Genomic DNA, 4,772 nt, shown 5'->3' with positions numbered 1-4,772 from the left:
ACCCCCGTTCTAGGCCCCTCCTAGTCTTCTGACCCCTGTTCTAGGCCCCTCCTAGACCTCTGACCCCCGTTCTAGGCCCCTCCTAGTCCTCTGACCCCTGTTCTAGGCCCCTCCAAATCTGCTGTTCAGAGACTCGGCTTCATTCTGGGCTCTCTTCTCTGCCTCTCTACATGTCACAGAGTGATCAGATTGTTGGCATTCTAACGATGCTAGGAGATGAGCAGAGGGGGAAACTGAGGCACGAGGGACTTCCTGAGCCGCCCAGGATTGCAGCCGGGCCCTGGGGCTGCTTCGGGGCCTCTCCCAGACCTTGGGGGCAGCTCGCTAGCGGGGCGACCCTGGGCAAGGCCTCTTTAGCCCCTACCTGCCTCAGTTTCCTCAACTGTAAAATGGGGATCACAACAGCCGGCCCCCAGGTTGGTGGGCAGGACGAGGGAGGCTCAGCGCAGAGCCCGGCCCACCCTGGATGCTCTCTGGGGCTGCTTCTGGCTTCCTCCGGCAGGATCTGGGCAGGTGCCCGTCTGGGCCAATGAGGCGGCTCGAGGGCTGTGATTGGCCCCCGGGAGGGGGAGGGGGCAGGAGGCTGGGCGGGGGAGGGGACTCGCCCCCTGCTGAGCGCTCAGCCTGCTCTGGGCCAGGCCCTTCCCATGGCTCCTGAAGCAAGCTGCCTGCTGGGGAGGACGCCCTGCCCGGAGGAGGTGAGGCCCAGCCCGGCCTGCAAGGGCAGGAGGCGGGGGGGCGCTGAGAAAGCGGGGTGCCAGGCCTCTCCTGGGGCCAGGAGGGGGGCCTTCTAGAAGGCCACAGTCTAGAACCTGGAATCCTGCTAGAATGGCCTCGACTCGGGGTCCCTGCGGCGTGCCATTCCCTATCCTGGGGCCCCTCCAGCCCCGGCCCCCCGTTCTGGGTCCTCCCCCCCCTCGGGTCCCCCCGTTCTGGGTCCCTCCCAGGGCCAGTGTTCTAAGGTCTCAGCACCTTGTCTGCCCCGACTCCCCCTGCCTCTAGGGGGCTCCCCTGCTTCTCCCGGGCTCGGAGGGCCGTGGAGCCGGACTCCCTCGTTCTACAAGAATGAGCCCGGCCTGGGAGGGGGTCCGAGGCAGCCCCAGAAGCGGCTCCTCTGGCTGCAGGGGGAGGCTCGCCCCATCCCGCACCCTTCTGGGCCTGTTGGCTCTGGGCCCGGCGCTCAGCGGCTTCTGCCCTATAAAACGGGGATGGGTTTCCCCAGGCTTGTCCCCAGGTTCTGGAGGGCCCCCTTAGCCCTTCGGCCACCTCAGAGGGGGGAGGAGTGCTGGGGAGGCTGGGGGGAGCCCAAAGATGGGGTTCTACCTTCCTTTCACTCCTTCCCTTCCCTTGTAGTTTAGTCGGAAATATTACCCCGAGCCTCGCTCCGGGCCCTCCTTCATTCTTTCCAGGTTCTCTGTGGGGCCGAGCGGAGCGCCCCCTCGAACCCCCAGGGCTCCCTCTTTCTGCCCTCCTGGAGGGGGTCGTGCTGGACGGTCAGTCAGCTGATCAACAAGCGCCTGTTAAGGGCCTACTGTATGTCAGAGGCTGCTCTAAGCATTTGGGGTGCAAAGAGAGGCAGCAGACAGGGGCCCTGGCCTCGAGGAAGGAAGGGATGCCCCGTCGAAATTAGGGGGCCGCCGTGGAAAGAGCACCGGGCTTGGGATCAGGAAGCCTCATTTTCCTGAATTGAAATTCAGCCTCAGACACGGACTAGCTGGGTGACCCTGAGCAAGGCACTTCCCCTTCCTTGCCTCAGTTTCCTCATCTGTAAAATGAGCTGGAGAAGAAAATGGCAAAGTAGCTGTGTGACCCTGGGCTAACCGCCCCGGTTGCCTCAGTTTCCTCATCTGTAAAATGGGTAGAAATAGCACCTACCTCCTAGGGCCGTCGTAAGGCTCAAACGAGGCAGTGTTTGTACTTCGTCCACGTGGAAGTATTATAGTTATTACTGACTGAGGATGAAAGGACTTTCCTCTCTCCCTTCGGGAAGGGACTCTCGCTGACCACCTCGTCTCTACTCAGCCTTGGGAGGATCGCTCATTTGTCCAGGGCCCGTCCCCTCCTCTCTCCATGTCTCATCTCGGCTACGGGCCCTGTACAATATCCCACTTGGTCCGAGTGGAAAAGGCGAGTCTGGAATTCCTTCAGACTCTTCTTTGAGGGAAGCTCACAAAAATAAACACATTATTCATAAAATCGTGGCCGTCCGTCAAGCCCCCAGATCACGTCTCTTCATCAGGCTCACTTCCGGGCGGTTCCACTTCAGCCGAGCCGAGATGACCGTTGGCTCATCCCCTTCCCCGTAGGGCATTTTGCCAAGGCGTCTCTTCAGAAGGCGCTTCAGTGGTGTTTGGGAGAAAACCCATTAAAAATGAGAAATGAGTCATCGGAGTGGCCAAGGCGAGCAGGGAAGGTCTTGGAATAGCCACAGAGAGACAAGATTGTCTCCTGGTGGATTGTGGGCAGGTCGGCGATCACAGAAGATCCTCTCATGGCTGCTCCGAGGTCTCTGATGCCCCCATCCTGAGATGCCATAGAAGACCCCAAAGATCCTGGGAGTCTAACACTGTGAAGAGGAAGAGGAGGAGGAGGAGGAGGAAGAGGAGGAAGAGGAGGGGATCAAGTAGACACTTGATAAGTGTTTATCGACTTGACTTAGCCGAAGGAAAAAAAAATGATTTTCTACAAGAACTCCATGAATCTCTCAGAGAACGGAAGCAAGAGATAAAACTAAAATAAAAGGTCTGGATTAAAGAAGTAGAAGGAGAATAAATAATTTAGAAGGATTGGGGTCCATCTTACCCAAGTCACAAACTTCTGAAAACTAGAGCAGACCAAATCGGAATCAAGGAAGAAAAGGACAAAACCAAAAGATTGAAAAGCAAAGCAAAGCAAATGTAATATGCCTGATACAAGAAATAATCTAAGAATCGTTGGATTCTTCAAAATCATAATTTTTAAAAAGCTCGGATACTTTATTTCAAGGACTCTCAACTAAGAACTATTCGGCTCCATTATAGGCAGAGGGCAAAATGATACTAGAAAGAACCCACTCATTGCCTCTCCTCCTGAAAAACAAACTTCAGACAGGTATGTCCCAGGAATGTCATAATCAAAATCCAGAGCTCAAAGGAAAAACCCAATGAGCATCCAGAAAGGAGTTCAAGTGCCAAGGAACCATAGCTAGGATCGCACAAGACATGGGAGCGTCTACTCAAAATGAAAGAAGAAGTTGGAAAAGAGTATTCTGAAAGACAGACGATGTAGGCACATAACTAAATAATTAGCCCTGCAGAAACGGAAGAAAAAAGAATCCTACAGGCAAAAAATGTATTTTTTTTTAAACCCTTAACTTCTGTGTGTTGGGTCCTAGGGGGAAGAGCGGTAAGGGTGGGCAATGGGGGTCAAGTGACTTGCCCAGGGCCACACAGCGGGAAGTGTCTGAGGCCAGATTTGAACCTAGGACCTCCTGTCTCTAGGCCTGACTCTCAATCCACTGAGCTACCTAGCTGCCCCCCCAAAAATGTATTTCTAATGGAATGGAGAACTTTCTAGCATTTCTGGTAGTCGAATAGGAACTTTCTGAAGAGTTGAATAGGAACTTTCAAATACAAACGCCCTGTGGATAGCTAGGTAGCTCAGTAGGTAGAGAGGCAGGCCTGGAGCCAGGAGGTCCTGGGTTCAAATCTGATCTTAAACACTTCCTAACTGTGTGACCTTGGGCAAGTCACAACCCCCATTGCCTATCCCTTACAGCTCTTCTGCCTTGGAATTAATACACTGTACACATTTTAAAATGGAAAGTAAGGGTTAAAAAAAAATATCCAGAATCTAAAGAAATATAGAAAGTTAGATTTATTTGAGTATTTGGAAAGTGCTGTATGTTCGAGAAGAAATAGATGTTTCTTCAGGGCTGTAATGTCTTTAAAGGATATGGAGGGGATTAAATGAGAAAAATAGGATCTGAGAGTTGGTTCTGTTTTGAGAGTTTTATGAGATGGAGGGAAGAGAGAGCAGATATATACTGCTGCAGGAGAGAGGAAGAAAACAGCTGAGCTTGTTATTTCTCCTAACTAGGGGAGGGCGAGAAAAAGAACGTAAAACACGGACGGAGGAGTAGCCATCAGGAGCCTTGCTCTTGTCTGAAATGATAAAGAAGGACTGAACGCCAGCATAGACTCAGCCAACTCATTAGAGGAATAATTAGGGGGTAGGGAGAATACTTGAAAGCAAACAGACCTCTTAATTTTAGAGGAGATAAAAGACCTAGAATCTATGAGGAGAGGGGTATGTCTGTGACGGGGATAGAGTGGCTGAACCGATTGTGGCACCAGGATGGAATGGAACATCACTGCCCCCCAAGAAATGATGAAAGAGACCCTTTTGGAGAATCTTGGGTAATTTAAACTTGCACCCTAAAGAGTAAAAGTGAGCCAGACCAGGAGAACAGTTTATTCAAGGAAAACATCATAAAGAAAAGAGACTTTGAAAGACAAGAATTCTAGAAGATTGATGCACCCGCCAAGACAGAGAAGGGGCTGAACTCGAAGGGTAGAAAGACAGGTATTTTTTAACACGGCCACTGTGTGGATTCATGATGCCTGACTTTTTTTTTTTTTTTAATGTCTTAGTTGGGGAGAGGAATTTATGAAGGAGAGGAAGGGGTAGAGTACCGCTACTGGGGAGGAAAGAGAACCATTGAAACTTAAAAAAAAATTCCTAGAAGTGAACAGAAGGAAATAGTGATCTGGGACAGTTTTGAAATTCATGTG

Source organism: Gracilinanus agilis, chromosome 1 (genome assembly GCF_016433145.1).
Source record: "Gracilinanus agilis isolate LMUSP501 chromosome 1, AgileGrace, whole genome shotgun sequence".
NCBI classification, from domain to species: domain Eukaryota; kingdom Metazoa; phylum Chordata; class Mammalia; order Didelphimorphia; family Didelphidae; genus Gracilinanus; species Gracilinanus agilis.
Note: the sequence above shows the minus strand (reverse complement) of the source record.